Consider the following 24,857-nt stretch of genomic DNA (forward strand, 5'->3'; position numbering starts at 1 on the left):
AAGCAAGAAAGATGTTTGTTCACTTCGTATTAGAAGATCTGTGTTTTATGTCTCAAAACAGTATGCACAGAACCTCTGGCATTTGTCTGCCCGGGACTGGTGTGACCCACGGGATGTTCAACTGTTGCTAAATCTGCAGACAGTTTTAGCTGAGAAAAGTTTTGAATAGTCCTCACAATTCATAGGCTTCATATCGCATTATCAGAGGACACTAACAAGCTATGTTGAGACTTGAAAAAGGCCAATGGTGAAGTGAGCCGCAGAGGTGGAGTCATGGATATACAAGATGGGTTAAGGCACAAGTCTCTTCGAATTATTAGTCTGGAACTGCTTGCAAGCAAAATAACCTATTATTGTTATTAGAAGCAAGGATGACAGAATTAATGAGTAGAATTTCATTAAGAAAGGAGCAAGGAGCAAGTGATGCTGGTAGTCAGAAGGAGGATAGGGTACCTGGATAAATCTAATGTAAATTTTCCTTCAGTAGATAAAAGCAGATAATAAAATCCTTGTTCAGTTAACTGTGTTCCTTTTTCACAATTCATTTCAAACTGAAAACACCCAAGGAAGGGCAAATCTTAACCAACATGGAACAAAGTGCGCTATCTTGATGGGCAGGGGAGGCAATGCAGGCACTGCCATGAGAGATTCTGAATACCATACCCCCAAATCAATGCAAACTCTCAACTAAAATAAGTATCTGTACAGAACCACATCATTGCCTAGTTATTAAGAGCTTGATGCACCCATGTTTCCTAAGTTATGGAATAATTTGTCTCTCTGAAAGGGGCCTGAGACAATCAAATTCCAAACTGAAGTCTTAACTCAGGCATATGAGAATAGCCTGAATATTTTCCAAGTTTCAAATTTTAGGGGAAAACTTATAAATTCAGCAGAAGGATTTGATAAGCTGTGCATGTTTTTTTTTTTTCTCCTCCTCTTCCTCAGACCAATTTTGTCACTGAGTTGCAAACTGCTACAATATTTTGCTCTGAATGCCAGATATCAACATATCTATCTCATGGGCAAAGCTCTGGTTTACTGATTTTTGTAAGAACTCAAACTCAGAGATCAAGGCTTGCCTTGGCTTAGAAGCTGTAGATTTGTTTGTTTTCCTCAGAATTATTAGGACCAGGTGCTGCTGACCTGTGGATACACAAGACCCATCACCTTTGCTGTACTCCTGTAAGCTTTGTACTCTTGTAGAACTTTACCCATATTCAGATCCCTAAATCAAGGAAGACGCCATAAACAGCTCCTCCTATCAGCATCTTTTCTAGGTCACAGTCAGTCTTTCACAGACATCTTCCCTGAGATGGGGATGTTGTTGCCACAGCCTTTCCTTCGGATATCACTTATATAACAACGCGATCTGGGCAGTGACGCAAGCCTCGCGCATTCCCGGCCACAGCAGGACAGTGTGTGAAACGTGCACCCGCGAGCAAACAGTGATTCAAGTTACAATAATGCTCCACTTGGGATCTCAATCTGGAGAGGGGCCTGAGCTAAAACAGCGGACAGATGCATGTATTCTCTGAAGAGCACGATTATTTGTTTGTACACAAAGCATCGCCAGGATACTACAAGGCTTTTCTTCCACCTCCAAAACAATCTGCTGCCAGCTTGTCTGAATCCATTTCTGTGCCATGGCTGAGCCTGCTCAGCCTCGAAAACAAGAACGTCTTTATTATAAAACTTACCTATCTTTTTGCTCGTCTGTAGGGAAGGGCTGGAACTGCGGAGACAGAAATGTCTCTGGTCCATTATTTCACTGTCTAATTGTTTAAGAACCAATAAATATTGATTCTGTTCCTGCCTTCCAGCATTCCAAACAAGCTAAATTATTAAAGTGGACAAGGAGGAGGAAAACAGAGGCAAGTCCTTCCCATTCTAGGAACTGGCAAGCTCAGACAAGCTCATCTTATACTTACTGTGGACTAAATGGTACAGCTTCTGTCTCCTTGGTATAAACGTCAATAGTCTCCAGTGGATCAGAAGAGAGTGTTCAAGAAAGTATGATGTTTACACCAAAATGCCTTGCTCTTGGTGAAAAGTTGATTTTGCTAAACAAACAGAGTAGTTCCAATGAACTACGACATTATATAGAGGTATGCATTAATATACTGAAGACTATGATAAGGACAACCAGACGGCTGCAGTACTAAAATTGCTGATACTCTCAAAGTCCAAGCAAGGATCTGTGCAAGGGAGGGTGTGGGAAGAGATGATATCTTCTACTATCCAAGTGTTGATAAGTTAAAGGAAAACCTGTAAGTACAGGAGATGAAGTAAAGATGCCTGAGATTTTATACATTTTTCCAGCTACTGAGGTTTTCATTTTCAGATTTTTTTTTTTAAATATGATTTATAGCACACTACACAGTCACATTATAACAATGTATGTTATGGTTTAAGAGAGACCAAAATTAAGGAAGATAAACCAAAAAAGTGTATTTGTGGATGTCAAGCTATGGAAGGGCTCACCCACACCAGGCAGGATTCTTTAAACCTTTTCCAGTTTTAGGAATTTAATAATATTTGGCTGGCAGACCTCTAAATCCCTGGGCAACCTATGCATAAGCCAAGTAGGTCAGCTGTTGGCAAACGCGAGACCACAGGAGTCAAATGAGCTGGTAAACTCTGCTCTGCCTCACTGCCAATCCTGAGCTAATGGATGGGAAAAAAATGGGGAATAAAGGAATGTGTTCATAATACAGACTGCACAAAATAGATGTTTGCAGTGCAACGTCAGAGACACAGAAATGACACTTAACACTCAGTGTGGGAACTTTCCATCTTTGCATGAAAGATGAACTCGCATGAAGGAGTAATTCTGGCTCTGAGTTTACTCATCAGGAGCATTTAGGGATATAATTAGCTGCATTTTTTTTTTTTGGTGGGGGAGGGGCAGAGGGGTTGCTTTTTTTAAAAAAATTTCTTTTGTTTGTTTTGAGGGGGCTTGTTTAATTACAATTAGATAACATGAAAGGAAAGAGCAAGAAAAAGGAACTAAAGAGATGTACGACTAAGAGCACAAAAGGGTGCCATGGCAGGGAAAATGACTTATCTTCATCTGATGGAATAACTTATTCCCATCTAGCTTGAAGCTAATTTTCCTCCCAGCTCTGCATAAAAAAAGCCAAACTATTTTTGGCGACTATATTAGGGAAGACTGAGATGGCTTTTAGGCTCAACAGAAGAAAGACAATTCTGTTATTTGGTCATGAAAAAGTTAGAAAAGGAAATCCAATTATAAATTTAAGCTTCAGCATTTAAGATGAATAAGCCATCAAGTAAAGTAACACGAAGTCAGACCTATTTTCCTTCCAGGTTAAACTGGTGGGAGCTTCCACCACTTTACTGAGGAAAGGGGAAGATTCTGCAACCACCTTGCACAGCAGGCCATTTCTATTTACGCTACTAATTTCTTTAAGAAAACTTTGCAAGAAATCCGTGAGACTGCAACAGGTTTTCTCCGATGCAATGAGGAGCAGAATCTGGCCCCAGTGTCAATCTCTCATCTAAACTTTAACTGGAGGTATTTCTGTAGGAGTTATAACTGACTAGCTGAGACTTTTTTGGTACAGAATCGTGGCTTATCTCAGCTTATTTGAGAGCACGCGCCAACTGATTCCAGGAGACCGTATCTTAATGCAGATCTCTTTTTTATTTAAATTGCAAGTTGCAAAGGTCATCACCCACAATCCTGACGATTCTTATTCGACACGACCAGGGCTATAAAACTGCTTATAAACAGTAAAAGCATGTCCACTGTTTGAGTTGGTTCCCTGCTGACATTTCATGCACTTTAACAGAACAACGAGATGAAGACATCAGTCTTTTAATGGCAAAGTAACCCCACGTTGGGAAGGAAAGGTATTGAATCATTTTCCAAGTACGGTGCACGCCTCTGAGGTGCTGAGCAGTGGGCAGCCAGCCCACAGCCCCGCGTTCAGGATCTGACCACGTCCCCACTAGGAACCAGCGCCTGGCTCCTCTGCCAACAGGGGGGCACAGCAGGCAGGAGGAGCCTAGGAGGCCTCTGAGCAATATGGCTTTGCTGCTCCTCACATCACAACCACATAAGAACCCAAAATACTTCAGAGAGGAAACAAAGGGAGGGGACATATCACCACCTTTGACTGAAAAAAAAAAATAATAAAAATTAAGGCTCTAGTTTTGAGGCTGGACCAGTTAATGAGATGGCCTCCAGAAATTCCTCCCACTCTAACTTACTCTGGTTCTATGACATTTGAAATTGTCCCACGTGTGATATCATCAGCTAACGCAATTCTGTACCCTTGCCTCCCGCTGCTAACGAGACCAAAGTGCTATACAGTCGTGGTGTCCCAGAGGTAGGGAGCTCAGCCTCACAGCAAGGCCCGTAGGAGCTATGTAACTTGCCAGAGGTGCCCTTTGGGCTCTGGCCCACAGCCACAGACCAGCTCACGAGCCATCAGATCAGCCACTGCAGCACATGCCTAACAGTCGCACCACTGCCCCAGCAAGCAGACTGTCCAGGAATCTTTGTTTCAGGAGGTTTCAGGTACATATAGTCAAAATAACTGATTTAAGTAGCTGCCCTATTTTTGCTACTCCGCTTACTAGCTCTGTACTCATTTTATTCCAGGAGCAACAAAGAGCGCTAGAGAATTTCACATCAGCAATGCATCAGTACCTCATTCCATTTTGTAACGGGGCAGCTCAAGTCTGAATCTTCCCTGCCTACACGTAGACAAACTTTTGAACATTATTCTTACCACATACAAGCAAGAAGACCCTCTTCAGTTTGCAAGCTACAGAATTTCGGAACGTTTGAAAATCCAAACTGCAGTGTTTCTCTTCTGCTTCTGAAAGTCAGTTTTTAAAAACAACAACAAACAAACAAAAGGCAGCATGGAGAGCCCACAAGGGGCTGGACTTGCCAGTCCTGGCCAGTTCACAAGAGGGAACACGATCTATCAAAGGAAGCCTTCCCTGGTATGCCCACAGAGGTATGGTCACTACAGGCGACCCACAGAGGCACCTTCCCATCTAATGTCTACTACAATTAACGAGAAGGATTGCAAGGCCACAGAGGTATCCAAAGATATTTCCTATTTATATTTCCTATTTACATGCAAAGTCTCCCTCAACAGAGGGCTTCCTCTGGTCTTAAGTTTCTCCCTCACCATCACCTTCTCTGCAGTAAGATTAGAGTTCCCCCCGAGGTGTTCACATAAAGCTTTGTTCTGAGGGCTCCAGCCCACCATAAATTGCTTATGTTAAATGACTTTCACTGACATAGGCAGGATATATGAAGTAAATCACTACAATGACTTCTCACCCTCATTTAGTACCAAAGAAACACATTTTACTTTGTTGGGTAGATAAAGTCAGAATGGACAACTGAGTTGCAGTGGCCCCCAAAACTCACTCTAGGTACACCGTGCCCCACTGTGATGGGCACGGTCAATAGCAAAGGCTGTGGAAACCACAGTGAGAAACTCTTCTGAAAAGTTCAAGTTACAGCAAATATGGGAGCCCAGGGAACTCTTACTACATTGCTAAAGCTGTAATTTAATGTTCAGACCAAATTCATTGCACTGTGCATTAGGGAGACAATGTGGTCTGGAGGTTACAGAAGAGGGCTGGGAACCACAAGTATCCTCTTGGGATCCTAGCTGAAATGAGCTGCCCGCTGCACGGCTTGAAGGAAGTCACTTAATCTGATCTCTGCATCTCTTAGTCAATTTAGATATAAAACCGGACAGAAAGCAGAACATGGCTAAAATTTCCTGGTGCTGCAGTCAGGCCTTATCTGTGCAGAAGTCTTTTTGATAATTTATTATAGGAGGGAATATCAGAGAAGTGGATCCAAAAAAAGCCTAGTTTCTTCGCAATTAAAACAAAGCACTAAGATCAGCATCTTTTTTAGTGTTAAAGAAATGTATATAAATTGTACAAGAAACACTATGCTGCTAACAGTGCCTGGACAGAGAGAAAGGAAAATGTCTCAGTCTTATTGCCATTATACCACCCATTCATTAAAGAGATATCTGAGCAACCAGGCTGGCTTTGGATGCTGATTTGGGAGTGCACATTTGGAGTCATTTTGTCAACGGTTTGCAGTATCCATTCATGAGAGAGAACCAGGCATCACAGCAAGCAGATGTGCTGCTCCACTGACAGTCTGTGGAACGGGCAGAAGAGTCCTACCAGGTCAAATGCCTTCACAGCTCCAAAGCCACTCCACAGCTAAGTGCACTGGTATTATTTTACACCACTGCCAGTTTGAATGCTCAAGATTTTCTTGCTATAGTTGGAATCAGATTATCAAAAGGTCTGTTTTTATCATGCTCAGGGTTTCCTGGAATCCACTAATCTTTTTCAGCTCTGAAGTTAGCAGATCATGAAAGAAAAGTGACCTCCTCTCAGAGTGTAGAGTGAGCTAGGTAACTATGATTTCGAAACAAACAAACAAAAACACACACAAACCAGCCATGTACTGAAACTTCAAACTGGATCCATGCCTCAGTTTTTTGTGAGCTTCAAGGATTTTGGACTGGAAAACTGCTGACAGGAGAAACCTGTGAAGCCATCACTCCAGCTGCAAATTCGAGAAGTTGAATCAAGCAGATGAATTTGGTTCAGGTCCCTGCTTTATAGGAGGATGCACCCTGAACACATCAAAGTATACAGACAGCTCATCGTAGATGGACATTTTAGCCCCTGAAATTTCATTTGCTCTATATTCTAGCCCCGTTTACTTTCTCCTGATTACAGGTTCCTCAGCAGAGTACCACGTGCCCGCCTGGTAATGAGAACATTGCAGTAAAGCTGCGATGGCTGGTAGGCAGGTGTTCAGCTTGGAAATTGTGCAGGAGCCCAGACATCCTCCAAGGAAATTTTACTTAAGAACCCTGCACATGGTTTGAAAAACATATCAAATCATTCAGAGCATGTTAGGCTAGGTGAATTGAGAGCTGCACCAGGATCCAACCAAAATTTACCAGATATCCACTGAGCCAAGGAAGGGAAAGTCTTAGCTACAGCAACATTTTCCCCTCAGTTTCACATGTAACATAGTGCCACCTAAAAAAAATAGTTTCTAATATTTTAATTGCATTTTTATTATTTGTATGTTATTTTAAGTTCTTTAAAGCATATTTTTAATATTTTCTTTAAACATTGTATCAAATGAATACGATGGGAAAACATTCCACAATAAGCATGCATTCCCCCTCTGCTCACAAATGGCTTATAAAATTCAACAGTAACATTTTGGCAATCAGAATTATTTACATAGGAGATGGATGACTAGGCATGGGAAAGCAGCCTTTGTTCACATCAAAGGACTACATACAAATTCTCACATGGTACAGATACTCGTTTTTATTTACAGACAAGAATGATTGAGTAACTCGATACAAACATGAAGAGTAAGAAGTACAGTAGGCTGAAAGGGGAAAAATGCTGCATAACTTGCCCAGTGTAAGAAAAGTTATCCTATTGCATCATACAGGAAAGTGTTGCCTCAGAGTTCAAGCATGGGCCATGAAAGCTCAGATCCTGCACTCTCTCTTTAGATGTCTGGCAGCACCAAGGAAGCTGCTAAGTGACTCTTCTCACTTCAGCTACCTCAGAAATAGGTCTTGTATACTATTAAGGACTTCAGGACAAGAAACAACAAACCTCCGAGCCAAAGACCAGCTTACTGTCTGCAAACAATGTGGAGGAGAGCACTCCAAGACTTAAACAATTATCCAGCTTTAGCTGTAGCTAGTCTCCTGTTCAGGCTCCCTCCTATCAATCACCTTTCACATTACAAAAAAACCAGTTCATTCAAGGCACAAAATTGGGCCTAGAAATCCACTTTTAAAGGTATGGGCTTGGAAAGATCTCAACAGGGTATTTTGTGTTTGAGAATTAAACTCTGGAGTAGCACCAAGCACTAGCTAGCACCTCCAAACTTGGTAGTTCACACCTCAAAGGTGATCACAGCTTGACTGCAGAATTTTTAGGAGCCTGGTTTTAAACAGAAGCTGTAGCACACTAGTGATACTAGCAAACAACAACCAAAAAAGGTCCAATAGTACACAAACCAATAATTCAAACACTATAGGTGTTATTCAACATTACAACTGGATTGTAGGGGTTTTGTGTTGTTTTGTTCCTTCATCACAAGACTCTCTCCCTCCTGTTTCGACCACTTTTCCCATTACTTCTTTTCTAACAAATACGTAGATACACATTATGTTTGTATTTAATGAGGACAAAAACAACCAAGACACTTCACATCACTGATTTCTCCCTTTGGGAAGACGATAATAGACACTATCATGCAGCAGCTGGTAGTCACATTATTAACGTACTACTGGAAGACGCTCAGGTAATCCTACATGCGGTAGGATAAGCCATGAAAGGAAGCGTGAATGCCATATGAAATGAAAGAGACAGACACTTAATTCCTGCAAGACCTTTCATTCTTTTCCTCCCTGGATCTGGTGCAGATGCTCCACATGCTCCCTTCCACTGATAAAACCATCACGCATCAGACAGGTACACGGTTTGTTTGATGACAACAAATCTGTTCACTGATTTCCTGATTCATGATCATCCACCCAATGGATGCAAACTATAAAACCACAGCTTATTTCCTAATTCTTTGGGACAGTTATTTTTTACTTCTTATCTTGCCAACTAGAAATTTTTTTTTATTATCAAAATCACAGTCAAAATAATCTGCAGGTTTAAATCCCACATAGCTAATAAGTCAACAACTTGACCATCTCTGATCAAGGATGAGTGACATGTGGATGGCAGGAGCATTTCTAAAGCCAAACATGCATTTAAAGTAATCCATACGAATTGTTTACCAACGGAAGAGATGTGTTTACTGTACAGTCAATGCTACTTGATCTACTTAGAGGAAACCAGTTTAGAGGGAAGAAGATTAAATGACTCATTAAAATTGCAATATGCATATTTTTTATTCCCATGGAATTATATTTTTATTTTATAACCACTACTCAAAGTTCTGGATAAGCATACTTTTCTTTGTTGCTGATTTTTATTTTTAAATGCAGACCACCAACCTGGGAAATTAACTTGCTATCTTTACTGCATACATATAAGGTGATGATCTAGAAACAGAGCATCCCAATTGCTGATTAAAAAAATAAACTTAAAAAGCAGAGACTTTTTTTCCAAGCTATTAGCTGCAGTAGCAAGGTACCGCAGGTGCTATAAAACCTATTCTATCAGGTAGAAGACGCTGTTTTAGGTGCAGGTTTCTTATTTGCTGAACAGTTTTGACAGGAAAAATATTTGGAGGTGTAGTAATAAACTTGCTTTCCTCACACTGGTGATGGCTGGAAGTTTGAGAATTAGCTAGACCATTCTGTCAGCTTACAAGGGACCCAAGTCTAACTTTTTCGGACGCCCTCAGCCAGCTGAACTTCCAAAAAAAGGAAAAGACATTATAGAATATTCTACACTTCCTTCGGCCATTTCTGTAGGAGCTATATTGTTTTCTGGAAAATACTTTAAAAAAATAATCAAAGAGCATAATGCTCGCTCTTGGTGGTCAAGGAACTGTGATGTACTATTTGAAATTAGTACCTTCAGAGGAGCTAGTGAGTGGGTTGGACGAAAAGGGGAATAGCAGCTCCTTTTAGGATTTCCACAGCCATCATGGGAAGACAATTATCTAAATTTAGTCCTAATTTCAGAAATGTCTTTGAGATCTTTGATTCAACATGAAAAAATTACTTCTGCATATAAAGCCATGATACTACAAATCTAATTTGATCTGTATAAGATTTTTTTCCAGTTGTCAAACTTCAGTGATTGCTCACCCAAACTTTGCGCCATCTGCACCCTGCTCCCACTGAAATCAAAAGGGATACAAAACGTCCTTTACCCATTTGAGGCTGTGCTGCTACTGGAGTAGTCCAGATAAGTCAAAATGACATTTTTTTCTTAGACCGCAGCAGTTGTTCAACACACGTAAATTAGCCTTTCCCTCAGCTTTGTGCAAAAGCAAAATTTGTTCCCTGATCTCTTTCCTTGACCTGTGTGGTTAATACTTCTGTCCTCTAATAGCAGGATATGAACATTCTGGGCTGTTGCAAATCTGGGTAAATTCATAACAGTAAATGGAGTTAACCTTATTTAGAAGTCTGATCCTCCCTCAGCATTAACAATTTGAACTGAGTTTAACTGACAAAGGTTGAGAAATATCAAATTTAGAACAACATCCAATGCAACTTGAAATTGAGGAGTTATGACTTGGTGAATTACCCCTGCCCCCCCCCCCCCCCCCCCCAAAAGAAAAGAACAAAAAAAGATTTGGAGGTGAAAACAAATTTGGTGTGGGAGTAAAATGAGAGCCAAGATTCTTGTTTTCCCCAAAATTTCAAAACCCTCAGCTTTTGACATGACTCTCCTGGATACTGCAGTGCTTCAACCTGCTTGCCATATGTAACTCCATCAACTTCCATACAGGTGAGGTACTCTTTTACTGGAGAAATCTTTTTCCTGGCTGAGAAAAGAAAGAAACTTACGACAAAGCAATAACCTGTTGTTAAGAAATTGCATTAACTAACTACAGTGTAAACATCTTCCTGAACCAAGGGAAAGATTTCATTATTTTGACATTGAAAAATGTCACAATTTCTCTTGCTTATTGAAAATATTTGAGACAAGGACCAAACAAGATCTTACGATCCGAGAAGCTAAAAAAAAAAAACAACAAACAGCCAGGAAATCAAATGTCACATCATGCTGACAGTTTAGTCCACTTTTCATATTTTCACTGAAAACAAAGACACTAGCCGCTAATTTAATTCTACTTAAAATATATTAGTGTGCTGAATAAAAGTGCAGCCTAAGATAAATAAGATATAAATAGAATTTTGAGGATAGCCCAACTTTTTTTGCATAATTTAAATTTAGTATTTTTATTGATTTGTTTTCCCTGCCTTCTATTTAGTTCTGTTGCTTTAGTTCAGACAAACAATTCTTTCTTAGCTATATGTAGACATGGATCTGAAATGTTTGCTGCCAGCCATATACCACTAGATCTTAAGTGTAAATCTTTACTCTCTTCTGCCTTAAAAACAAACCTGAAAATGTGCATACATTCAGTCAAGGAACATGAAGTCAGACTTGTTACTGATCCAGAGCTGGATGCTAAATATGTTGGTGTTCTTGCCCAAACTGTATTTTATACTATTTTTCCCTAAGCATGAAATCACGGGTAATGTGAATAAACAACAATTACTCTCTCCATAGCACTACCCCGTGCAATAATTCCCCTTAATTTTTTTCACAAACTCAAAGCATTCACTCTGTTGCCAAAGAAAACATTCAGAAATCGACTGGAGTCATTTCTCAATAAAAGCAAATTTTCTGCAACTGGTTGAGCAGTGAAGTTCTTCTACCTTCTCCTTAATTTGTAAGTATCCTGTGTCTAGTTGATAGAGAAAAATGTGTCCAGACTTGCGCTATCATCCTAGTTAGATCCTGAGTACACAGTAAGCCAATTAAGTCAAATTAAATATTAAGACAGAATACTTTAGTTTCTCTAGTGCAATACCCTAAAGCAAATTAAAAAATAATAATAATAATAAAGAAATCAAGAAATCTTTTTCTCCTCTGCTTATCAAACACTTTTCCCTTGTGCAATGTAGATATACCTTTTCATTAAGATTACAAACCAAAGAGATTAAGCAAATACTTTCATTGTGGGGCCATTTTTTTAAAGGAAGTTTTATTACTAATTAAGTTAAGAGGCCAGTCATAGACCATGGCTCCAGATGGGTTAGCTACCACAGACTACAAAAAGTAAGCCTACTCCACAAACATCAACAAAGGAGGCAACCACAAGTCAGAAAATAGAAGAGAAGGCACACACAAAACTAGCTTCCAAGTCTACAGACTATATTGATTTACCACCATCCAGAATTTTGATGACCACTCTAATTCACAACAATATCAAAATATTCCTTCTCGTCTTCCTCCCATTTCTGGGTGCACATAAGGTGCTTGCCTCGCGTCCACAGCCTCACTGGGCTGTGTTGCAGACCTGCGGAGCCGTCCCACAGGCCAGGTCCCAATCTCACAGGCAGGCTGACCTCCATGGAACGCCCAGCAGAGTTTCAGAGCAATACCTGCAAATGCACTGACTACTTTCTGTTCTTCTGGATGACAAAGTGTCAGTCTTGGGGTAACCCAGTGGTGCCCAGCACCAGGACAAGAGGAAGTCGGCACAAACTGGAACACAAGAGGTTGTCTGAGCATCAGGAAGCACTTCTTCACTGCGGGGGTGACCGAGCACTGGCAGAGGTTGCCCAGAGATGACATGCAGTCTCCTTTCTTACAGATCTTCAAAAGCCATCTGGACAAGGTGCAAGCAGCCAGCTGTAGGTGTCCCTGCTTGAGCAGGGGGGTTGGACCAGGTGAACTCCACAGGCCCCTTCCAACCTCAGCCATTCCGTGAACAAAGGCTGCGTGATGCTTTCTCAACACATAGAAGGTGCTGATCTTGTTCCCCGTTCCAGCATCACCTTAAGCACATGTATGCAGTCTCCACAACTCCCCTCTGCTCTGGAATTTTAGGACTCTGGCTTGGATCTAGCCATATTGCTGTGGGGGTCACAGTTCTGGAAATAAATCTCAGGGTTTTCCTCCACAGATTAAACAAAAGGAAACTATTCTTCACATGAAGAATAGTTAAGCAGAGAAACTCCATTATGGGATGTTGTGGATGTTAGAAGTTTACAAGTGTTTAAGGAAAAACTGCACGAGTTCATGAAAGAGATTTATTGAAAGTTAGTAAATACACAGAAGCTCTGTCTTGCCCAGCAAGTCTCTGAGCTGCAAATGGTGGGAGCCTGGGGGAGTACTTGCAGGGAAACTGTACGTGTTTGTTTGCTCTCTCACTCTTCACTACACATTCATCCCTTTTCAGTCGCTGTCACTGACAGGATAAGGGTCGGGTAGGTCTCTGGATTTAAATAAGGGCCCCTATATTCCTGTTTCTGGTAGGCTGGGATTTCTTCACCTGCTGTGTTCTTAATCTGTTGTTTATTGCCATTAGACACTGTTTCAAAAACTATGCTCCTCTCATTTAACTGTTGGATATATGATGGCCATTGGGTACGCAATCACCACAGTATATTATCAAACTATTTTGCAGACCTATATGCAAGTCCCAATCAGAAAATCACGAAAGCGGTATCTGAAGATGTTATTCCTGGAGCCTGCTTCAGAGAGTATACATAATACAAAATTATGTACCCTTCCAAGTTTGCAGAAGATTGAAGAATAAGGAACTGTTCAGCTACACAATCTCTACCATAAAAGCCAGGCGTTTTTCGTGTTTTGCACAGTATGTTAGTTCATTATGCAACTCACATTACTATTGCTGTAATTCTGCCCGAGAAGTGTCAAAGTTCAGTCTAGTTATCCCTGGCAAAGGACACTGGTCAATTCATTTCACACCAGTTGTTTACTTCTCCTTCTTCCTAATAACATCAGCTGCTTTCAGCTCTGCTGAATGATGTAAATTAGTTATTCTACACTAGAAAGTCAGTGAGCAAATTGGCCTTTGTTTGCAGCAGCCTCTCCAGTAGGAGCCATTTGCCAGAGATCACAAGACAAGCAGCTAATTGTGGCTTTCTAAAGTGCCTTTCATTTCCTGCACGGAAGATATTCCATTTCTGCTTTAACTGATAAATACTAGCAGAACTGTCCCAGTGGAGATGGGGTTAGCTTCAACCTATTGATCTGAGCTTTGAGAAACTTCAGGCATTTTCCAATACGAGATTTTTAATTATTATTTTTTGCCTTTGCAGATATGAAAGTCAGCTCCAATACATCAAAGATGATCTGCAATATCAATTGTATTTAAAGCAGGGCATTATATTCCAGAAGCATTTTGGGGGATAATACTAAGTCACATGTTTTCTAAGGATAACAACAAATCTTCCTAGGGGAGGAGGTTGCAATAGATTTTAAACAGTTACAGAAATAAGAAAAATTGATGCTTCCATCCATGCCACAGGGTATTTCTAGTTAGAAAAATGTATTTCTACATAGACTTTGCTTACAGCATCCAACTGAAGTGTAGATCAAACCCAGCCAGGATGGCAAAAGTGACTACAGAATGGTAATGAGGATTAGAGAGGCTGCAAAGACTGGCAAGGACGGGAAACTTCAGCTACCCCTATATTGGCTGGATAAAACTCATTAGTGGCATGACTTTTTTTTTTTTTTTGCCCTGAAATAGGCTTTAAATAAATGTAGAAGCTACCTCTTAAATAACCTTAGAAAACTCATTAAAGGTGATTCATAAATCAGCACAAGCTTAATCACAGAAAAACTGATATTTGATGACAAGAATATAATCAATTCTAAGCTCTCATTATGAGACAGAGCACCTCAAAATTACACCACGGGAATGTTAAAGTTTATAAAGGAAGTTACAGAATAACAGAAATAGTCAAAATTCAAAAGAACAGCTCTAAGAGTATGGTGATGGCATGCAGCAGAGGTTATTCAAAAATACCACATAAAGGCTCTCAGCTCACAGCCACATGACAAAAAAAGACTCCAAAAGTAACAATAAGATGACAGACAGCACGGTTAAACATCTGAGTAAGGACTGCTATTAGAAGGTTTAAAAAAATGATATTCCAAGATGTGGAAGACATAGCCATATGGAGAAAACAGAAAAAGGAATGAGTTCTGCCAAGTTAAAAGTAAAAACATATTAAAATCTTTTCCTCATTGGCATAAAGTACAACTTGCTATAGGTATAAAGAAGTCTAATAAAAACTTTTTCAAACATACTCAAAGCCAGGAGCCTGCCAGAGTTTCTGAGTCCAACAAATCACAAAGATATAAACAGTTCAGAAGATAAGTCGTTTCAGAAAAGCTAACAAATTCTTTCCATTAGTGCTCAGTACGGAGGGGTCAGGCAGGTTCGCTCTCTAAGCCAGCCTTCCCCAGCAGCGAGTCTGAGCCACTGTCTCAAACTGAGGTGTTAAAGAGGCAGCCTTTTCCCATCACTGGAAAGGGAACACCAATAAATTGCCAAGACCGGAGTATCCACCCAAGGAAACTCTAACGTGAGGTTTTGCTGAGCTACTATGGTGAGGAACTCGTCACGTAAATCTCCCGCGCTTGTAGAGGAGTGCGGGCAGCAAATAGATCACAAATCTTTGTAAAAGCATTCAGTAAAAGGCCAGTAAGATATACAAAAAATAACAGAATCGATAGATACTTGGGCAAATATAATTTAATGAGGAAGAGTCAACAAGCTTTCCCAACCCAAAGCGATGCCTAAAAAATCCAGAAAGGCCTTCCTCCTTTTATTCATACATGCTTGGTATTTATCAAATTCTTATGTTAAGGGTGAATGGGCAAAGTGAGATACAAGTTTTGGTATAGTGCCTTTCTCTGATTCAATGTACTTGCAATAAAATAAATGCCTCATCTTCTATGAGATTAATAGATTCCACTTGCACTGCATTTAAGTAGGTACCTGTTTCTCTTTGGAGAATTAAATATGAATTCACAGATTCTATCAAAAAAATAAAAATAAAAAAGCAGGAGATTAATTCTCTAAGCAGAAATTAAGTTTGCACAGGTTCTCTTTTCAGCATTCAAAAGCACAGCTTATGACCAGGGCAGCCAGCCAGTCCCCCACAGCCTGGTGAGAACACCTCTTCCCATCCCTCTGTGGTGGCTGCACTCTTGCTTTCACTGGGCTCACAGATTTTTTTGCAGGAGGGGTAGGTGTGTATGCATGCCTTTATATAGATACGAACCTTTTCCGAGAGGTCCTCAGCAGTAGCAAAACCAGCATATTTCAAAGGTTACCGTCTTGTATACACAAACAGTAACTCATACGGCACGGAGCCAGAAGCTGTTTTTGCCATCGCTTTGGTGGAGTCCAAACAAACAAAGTTCTGGAGTGTTCTGGTGTAAACAAACAGAGCAGTACAAGATACCAGCCAAAAAATCTTGGAAATCACACAAGTGCGGTCCACAAAAGCTCTAGATCCCTGAACTAGCTCAGCACTTCTAATTCATGAGCATCTTTGGTCAATGAACAAAGAATGAAATCTTAACTAGGAGAAAGAGAACACAACCCTAATTTTGGAAAAAACACTGCAGTACAGCAGATAGCCTGTGCTTTCCTCAGATAACTTGGCAGCAGGCTTTCTAACTGTCCACAAGCAGCTAACCCTGAGCCACATCCCATCACAGCCCCACCAAATCCCACTTGAGAAGTGCCAATCCACACATTTCTTCCAAGCCCCAAGACAGCTGCTTGACCACCAGGCCACACTGGAGAAAACAAAATAATAATAATTAGGATTATTATGGCCCTCAAGGACAATTACAGCTTCGTTCCCACCCTGTGAGCTTTCTCACGCTAAAGCCAGAAGCACTCAGAAATTTGAGCAAAGCCCCAAGCGTTTGGGGCCAACTCCTTTGTTCTCCCAAGCGTCTCAGAAAACCCGCAGCCCAGCTGGGCCTGAGCGGCAGGGTGGGTGCAGTGCCTCTCCGAGTGACTGCCCCTATTCAGGTGAAGTTCCCTAAAGCACCACTTTTCCCTGTCACAAATAGGGTCATAATACGCAGGATTTTCTCAAGTGAGTCCTATTGCCAGAAATACACGGTAAGGAGACTACATTTTGATTTAAACTATGAATACTATAGCAGAGATACAGTGCACAACTTAGCTCCCTACCCTTGTCAGAAAACAAAACAAACAAAAAAAAAACCACACAGAGCAAGAGTTGGCAAACATAGCTCTTAATAAAATACACCTCAAACTCATGGATGGTCGACATAAAGTCAGAAAATATTTGAAACACGAACTTGGATTGCAGCATCTCAACAAGAACCTGATAAGACAGTACGTGCAATGGCTGGGGATCAAGGAATACGCAATGAGAGGCCTTTTGCTGGGAAACTTGTTCACCTTTCATGCAGTCCCTAGGTCGGAGAACTGAAAATAGCCTTTTGACAGCTCTCTTGTAGCCCTGTATTTACCTGCAGGTGAAGCACAATTAAAAGTCAGTCACCATTTCCAGCCTTTGGAGAGGCGCTTGCTCACCCTTTCATGCAGTCAGATACAAGAGGAAGAGCCACAAAGCACAGCAGCAATAAATCAAGGGCTGCAGCTCTTGATTTTAGGACAGACATACAACTGGACAAAAGCAAAGGAGACCAAAATCTTTCCTTTACTCTCCAGCATGCAGCTAGGAAGACAGGGCTGCCCATTTTCCCCCAAGGCACACTTGAATGCAGACAGTGTTTCAGGATACAGCAGAAGTTTCACACCTTAAACGCACCCTCCCAGAGAAAAAGCAACCTGCAATTCAGATATCCTCTAAAATAAGCATCATCCTTTACAAAACCCTGCCAAATAATCAGTGAGAAGTGCTGTATAAACAAAAACTAGAAAGTAAAAACTTTCAAAGCTTGGCTTGCTTCAGAAAGAAGAGCCTGCTCAATTCATTTCCCTGTAAGTCCCAAAATATAATTTCGCTTGGAAGCTGGTAAAGCAGAGCCTTTCATTGCTAAACCAGCTGATTTCTGCAGTGGATGGTACTGTCAGGCTTCTTGGTTAACACCTGCCTGAAATCCCCAGCATCTCCTAGCCACGAGGAGATTTAAAACCCCATTAAAACTCCTGCTCATTGTTTTCACTGCATTCCTATCAGCATCATGCTGAGTGTTCGAATGTACAGAAAATTTAAGCCACCTATTGCATACTATTCCCAAAGATAACAAGTCCAATTACTCATCTGTTTTTGATTTTCACAGCTGTTCATTGAGTTTCTGACCAGAGCACGGATGAGTTTTAAGCTACCAACTTAAACGTTTTCCATACGGCATCCAACTGTGCAACTTGGATTCATTTACTTTGAAGCTGGAATATTTTAACATTATTAGGGCTTTTCAGGAAATTAACTTTTACTCGTGTGGTATTCCTCAAGTCAGGGACAAAAAGCTGTCAGTCTAATTAGTCACCTGCCTAAATTAAGCTGCATGACTAGTTACCAATAGTGTGCATGGAAGTATTAGAAGTCACAGACTCTCAGAAGTCTCCACTTCGCTACACAGTGCTATCGTAGATAAAAAACTCATTACATGAAGACTGCAAAATCCCCGTGTGCACCCATGCTTAACTTTGCTCAAACAACGCTTTTTGCTGGAATATTCTATTTTTGGTTACTGGAGCAGAACTTTTTCTGGGAAGTCTGAGAAAGCTCTCTTCGTCTGTTTCTGAAACACATGAGAATTAACTTCCCCGATTAAAAAAAAACAACTAACCGCCCACCAAAATACCCCTCTCCAATTATACTGGATATGACAGCAGCACCATAAACAACTGAAATATCTTGCTTAGCAGTTTATTATTAAGACATAAGTTTTTGGCACATTTGGTGTGCAAGTCTTTTTGGCAAGGTGAGCCTAATTCCTGGATGATACATCTCAGAGAGCCTGTAGTTTGGGGATAAACAAACTGAAAATCAGCTGGCCTCACTCTCACTTAGCAAGGTAAGTTACTGCAGGAAGCAAGCAGACTGCAGGAGCAAACTGAGACACGAACAGGCTAGCGGCTAGCTGTGCAGGTACTGGACTAAAGGAAATTCCACCAGTCTTCTTCTATTTTATCACACTGTAATAAGGAAACTAGAGGCGAGATGTGCCGCTCTTTTTTTTTTTTGTCCTGATGCACGAAGAGACTGGGTAGAGGACAGTCTTGTAAGAGCGAGCACAAATTCGTCCATCCCTACGGGGGAAGGGAGAGGCACGGAGAGGACATGGAAAGCTCGCGTGGTTAATAGGTGGCTCAGAGGCTGGTGCCAGCACAGAAATTTTGGGTTTTTTCACCATGGGGAGCTTTACTCGGCACCCGGCCTGATGGCCCCAGACGGGTCCCTATCTCCAAGGGGAAAACGGATCCTAGGCCAGGAGCTGGCGGGACTCATAGAGAGCGCTTTAAACTAGGTAAGAAGGGGGACGGGGCTCAAACAAGGCTTGTTGGAGCTGTGCCGGGGGAAACAATGGCTAGGCCGGGGAAGAAGGCGATGGCCCAGCTGAAGTGCATCTACACTAATGCACGCAGCATGGGTAACAAACAGGAGGAGCTGGAAGCCATTGTGCAGCAGGCAGGCTACGACTTGGTTGCCATCACGGAGACGTGGTGGGACCGCTCCCACGACTGGAGTGCTGCAATGCCTGGCTATCGGCTCTTCAGGAGGGACAGGCAGCACAGAGGGGGTGGTGGCGTGGCTCTCTACATTAGAGAATCTTTTGATGTTGTGGAACTCCAGGCTGGGAATGATAAGGTTGAATCCCTGTGGGTTAGGATCCGCGGGAAGGCCGGCAAGGCTAGCATCCTGGTCGGGGTCTGTTATAGACCGCCGAACCAGGATGAGGAGACGGATGAGGAGTTTTATAGGCAACTGACAGAAGTTGCAAAATCGTCGGCGCTTGTCCTCATGGGGGACTTCAACTTCCCGGACATATCCTGGAAACACAACACGGCACAGAGAAAGCAGTCTAGGAGGTTTCTGGAGAGCGTGGGAGATAGCTTCCTGACGCAGCTGGTCAGTGAACCTACCAGGGGTGGTGCCCCGCTAGACCTTCTCTTCACAAACAGAGAAGGACTGGTGGGAGATGTGGTGGTCGGAAACTGTCTTGGGCAGAGTGACCATGAAATGGTAGAGTTCTCTATTCTTGGCGAGGCCAGGAAGGGGACCAGTAAAACTGCTGTATTGGACTTCCGGAGGGCTGACTTTGAGCTGCTCAGGACGCTGGTTGGCCGAGTCCCTTGGGAGGCGGTTCTGAAGGGCAGAGGAGTCCAGGAAGGCTGGGCGCTCCTCAAGAAGGAAATCGTGATGGCACAGGAGCGGTCCGTCCCCACGTGCCCAAAGACGAGCCGGCGTGGAAGACCGGCCTGGCTCAACAGAGAGTTGCGGCTGGAGCTTAGCAGAAAAAAGAGGGTTTATAATCTTTGGAAAAAAGGGCGGGCCACTGAGGAGGACTACAAGGATGTAGCGAGGCTGTGCAGGGACAAAATTAGAAAGGCCAAAGCTCATCTGGAGCTCAACCTGGCTACTGCCGTTAAAGACAACAAAAAATCCTTTTACAAATATATCAACGCGAAATGGAGGACTAAGGAGAATCTCCATCCTTTACTGGATGCGAGGGGAAACCTAGTTACTAAGGATGAGGAAAAGGCTGAGGTGCTTAATGCCGCCTTTGCCTCAGTCTTTAGCGGCAATACCGGTTGTTCTCTGGATACCCAGTGCCTTGAGCTGGTGGAAGGGGATGGGGAGCAGGATGTGGCCTTCGCTATCCATGAGGAAATGGTTGGCGACCTGCTACGGAGCTTGGATGTGCGCAAGTCAATGGGGCCAGATGGGATGCACCCGAGGGTACTGAAAGAACTGGCGGAGGAGCTGGCCGAGCCGCTTTCCATCATTTATCGGAAGTCCTGGCTATCGGGGGAGGTCCCAGTTGACTGGCGGCTAGCCAATGTGACGCCCATCTATAAGAAGGGCCGCAGGGCAGACCCGGGGAACTATAGGCCTGTCAGTTTGACCTCAGTGCCAGGAAAGCTCATGGAGCAGATTATCTTGAGGGTCATCACGCGGCACTTGCAGGGCAAGCAGGCGATCAGGCCCAGTCAGCATGGGTTTATGAAAGGCAGGTCCTGCTTGACAAACCTGATCTCCTTCTATGACCAAGTGACGCGCTTGGTGGATGAGGGAAAGGCTGTGGATGTGGTTTACCTTGACCTCAGTAAGGCTTTTGACACAGTTCCCCACAACATTCTCCTCAAGAAACTGGCTGCTCGGGGCTTGGACTGGCGTACGCTTCGCTGGGTTAGAAACTGGCTGGATAGCCGGGCCCAGAAAGTTGTGGTGAATGGAGTCAAATCCAGTTGGAGGCCGGTCACTAGTGGTGTCCCCCAGGGCTCGGTACTGGGGCCGGTCCTCTTTAATATCTTTATCGAGGATCTGGATGAGGGCGTCCAGTGCACCCTCAGTAAGTTTGCAGATGACACCAAGCTAAGTGCGTGTGTCGATCTGCTCGAGGGCAGGAAGGCTCTGCAGGAGGATCTGGATAGGCTGGAGCGATGGGCTGGGGTCAACTGCATGAAGTTCAACAAGGCCAAGTGCCGGGTCCTGCACCTGGGGCACAACAACCCCAAGCAGCGCTACAGGCTGGGAGATGAGTGTCTGGAAAGCTGCCTGGCCGACAAGGACCTGGGAGTATTGGTTGATAGTCGGCTGAATATGAGCCAGCAGTGTGCCCAGGTGGCCAAGAAGGCCAACAGCATCCTGGCCTGCATAAGAAGCAGTGTGGCCAGCAGGGCTAGGGAAGTGATTGTGCCCCTGTACTCGGCTCTGGTGAGGCCGCACCTCGAGTACTGTGTTCAGTTTTGGGCCCCTCGCTACAGGAAGGACACGGACGTGCTCAAGCGAGTCCAGAGAAGGGCGACCAAGCTGGTGAGGGGTCTGGAGAACAAGTCTTACGAGGAGCGGCTGAGGGAGCTGGGCTTGTTCAGCCTGGAGAAGAGGAGGCTCAGGGGCGACCTTATCGCTCTCTACAGGTACTTTAAAGGAGGCTGTAAAGAGGTGGGGGTTGGTCTGTTCTCCTACGTGCCTGGTGACAGGACGAGGGGGAATGGGCGAAAGTTGCGACAGGGGAGTTTTAGGTTGGATGTTAGGAAGTACTTCTTTACCGAAAGGGTTATTAAGCATTGGAATGGGCTGCCCAGGGAGGTGGTGGAGTCACCGTCCCTGGAGGTCTTTAAAAGACGTTTAGATGTAGAGCTTAGCGATATGGTTTAGTGGAGTACTTAGTGTTAGGTCAGAGGTTGGACTCGATGATCTTGAGGTCTCTTCCAACCTAGAAATCTGTGATACTGTGAAATGGCTTTACTCACCCATCTCTACGTATACCCACATGAGTCAGACTTTCACAGGGCTAACATCTGGAGGAGGATGGAGGCTTCCCTGGAATATACCAGGGAGCTTCCCCAGTGACGTGCACATCCAGGGCCAGGTCAAAGACCCATTTAATCTACTGATTCCCCTCCCAGCAGCTGGGATGCCTAGAGAAAGTATACAAGCAGCACGAGTACACAAAGATATTTCCCTAGTGTATCCTCCCAGCTCTGAACTTCCTCAGCCAGAGACTGTATCTACGAATTTGCGCTCAGGAGTCCTTCATGGCTTTCTCCTCCATTGATTTGTTTAATCATGGTTTGAATCGTTCAGTTTTCAAAACATCCTGTGGCAAGGCATGCCACCATTTAATTATGTTTCTATGGAAAAAGTTTTTTGTTTGTTTTAACCTTGACAACTGATTATTTTGTTATGTACTTATAGCTCTCATGTCATGAGAAATATTGACTATGCCTTCACTAGTCACCTTTTCCATACCTCCTCTGGTTTTATGAACTGCTATGATCTGCCTTTCCCACCCTCTAATTCATATCATAGCTTTTCTGAGTTAAAGAATTGCATGGCATCGCTTCCTACAACTTTATGTAAGCTTCTGAACACTATATATAGAATGAGTGAACCAAAACCACATGGACCAAGCAAGACATCAACAAGCCACAAAGTTATTGGCATGATGATGCTTTCACTTTTATCCTACTAGTATTGTTCCTAAGTTTTTTTTGCCCTTTTTTTATGATTATTGTCACAGTGAAAAATTAGAGTTTTACTCTCATCTCCACCTCAGTGAGGAATTATTAGGGGGGGAGGGAGAGAAGGTTGGTTGGTTTTGGTTTGCTTTGTTATAGAAATTGCAGTACTCCAATACAATACAGACAGACTTACCCACTTAATTACTAGTACCTTACAAAAACGTGACAGATGGGAGGCATAGTTTCTTTGTGTTGTGCTGTGTGAACTTCTCAGTGAATCCATATGACTACTAATTCTACTTTTTAATCAAAACTGCTACCAGTTCTCCCCGTAAAAAGTCATCCTTATCCATCTAGAGCTTCCCAGATCCATTTAAGAACTGGCATCCATTTGCTACCTGCTATTCCTTTGGCACCAAGGCTGATTAAAGTCATGTTATGAAAATACTGAGCTGGTGCATATTTGAATTCCTTCAGAACACCAGCATTACACTATTTGGCCTTGACCAAAAAGAAAAAAAGTTTTTAATCAATTTGTTCCAAAAGCTTCTGTTGCCATCTCCATTTGAGTGTTGCAAAACCTCTGTGAGAAATAGCTCAGGCCAGACCAGCACCCTGCGCACACCCGAGAAAGCACAGAGTGTCCCGCAGAAAAGGATTCATGCAGAGGGCTTGGAGCCATCCTGAGGTATCACGTAATTAGAGGGCTGCGTTAACCTTACAAGTGTAAAAGCCAAATTTGGAAGGAGTCAAGATCTTTCCTGTCACACACGAATATTAATGCTGACACCGTTTATAACTCACCAGAAGTTTCCAAGCTGGCTAAAAAAACTTTTTGGTCCTACGTGCTGTAAAAGTTTGAAGACTAAACATTGCATTTAACTATAAGCAAGACCTGGTACTGTCACATTACTTGTGACTAGGGAGAAGATCAAAGCAGCACAAAACCTCAGGATTGTACCGAACACCTTTCCAAAGGAAAACAAGCTACGAACTGCTTTGTCCTTGGGGTTTTTCGTTTGTTTTTAAAAGGCTGCTAAGCTTAAGTGGTATGTTACCTAAAACAACACAGCAAAGCCAAAGACCACACATTTTCCTGTCTAAATAAGTTTATGTTGCAATATAAATGTTACAATATGAAAGCAAGGTTTTTTAAGGTTTTATAACAAGGGTTATTTCAGACAAAAAACAACATTGATCTGTTCCCACAGGAATCTTTCTTTTCCTGATGCCACGTTCTTTCCACCTCCATCTCTTTTTCATTTAAATTCTTTCTTCTTACAATCACATCTCAAGATTGCTTCTTTGCTTAGTAGATGCATTTTGGATAGAAAGAGCTAGCACAACCAGAGCAACAGCTGTGCTTTCTTGCAGAATTTTAATTAGAGGGAACAGCTCCTATTATAGCCCCCGTTTTCCCAACCAGTAACCAAAGAAACTCATTCTCCAGTTTAACATCATGTTTTATCATTGTTTCTGACATTTAGCTGATGTTCTAGTTGTATCCCTTACTCTGATAGCCATCACGTACCTCCTGGACAGACATGGCTCTTAGCTCTGCCTTTACATGAAAGAAAGAAAACAAAGCTAATGAGGACAACCCATCTAACATAATAGGTAAGCATCTAGAAGCAAAGAGATTGGGTTTTTACCTTAAGCTACACATTTGTTCTCTGAATGTCTTAGTACCCTTGCACAAAGCAAAACCACTTTTGAGCAGCCCTGCTCTGCCCAGTGCTGCGGCCAGGGACACCAAGTCTTCTCGGAAGGTGACTGCCAGGAAGGGCAGGAGAGAATTAGTTCACAACACCAAATAATCCTGTCTTAATAAATCACATCGTAAGGATCCCAAGCAGATCCATGCAAGAAAAAAATAAATCCAAAAACCCATCTCCAGATGTAGAAAACTTTGTGCAATTTTGCTAAATCTAAAGTCTCAATCCTTAGCAAAATAACTTTCCACTAAGCTGAAGTGACATTTGTTTCCCCACAGAGAAAGCTAGGGAAAGGGAGGATTTCACATCCTCTGACTTATTTTGTCAGGTTGAATTTGATCTTACCCACGTCACCAATTCAGACACAGAACACAGAGAGCTCCAGGGGAAAGGCAGCCAGGCAGTTCATTACAGGAAAAAGAATTTTTTTTAATGTGAATATCACTGAGTTGGAGGCTAGT

General features: G+C 42.5%; 1 long non-coding RNA gene across 5 annotated transcripts in view; it reads right to left on the reverse strand.

Moving 5' to 3' along the window:
* Positions 1-24,857, reverse strand: part of LOC310904196 — a 90,830-nt gene that overhangs the window by 60,661 nt on the left and 5,312 nt on the right. The gene's annotated exons all lie outside the window — the stretch shown is intronic.

The sequence above is a fragment of the Anser anser genome (assembly GCF_964211835.1).
Source record: "Anser anser genome assembly, chromosome: 9".
Taxonomy (NCBI): Eukaryota; Metazoa; Chordata; class Aves; order Anseriformes; family Anatidae; genus Anser; species Anser anser.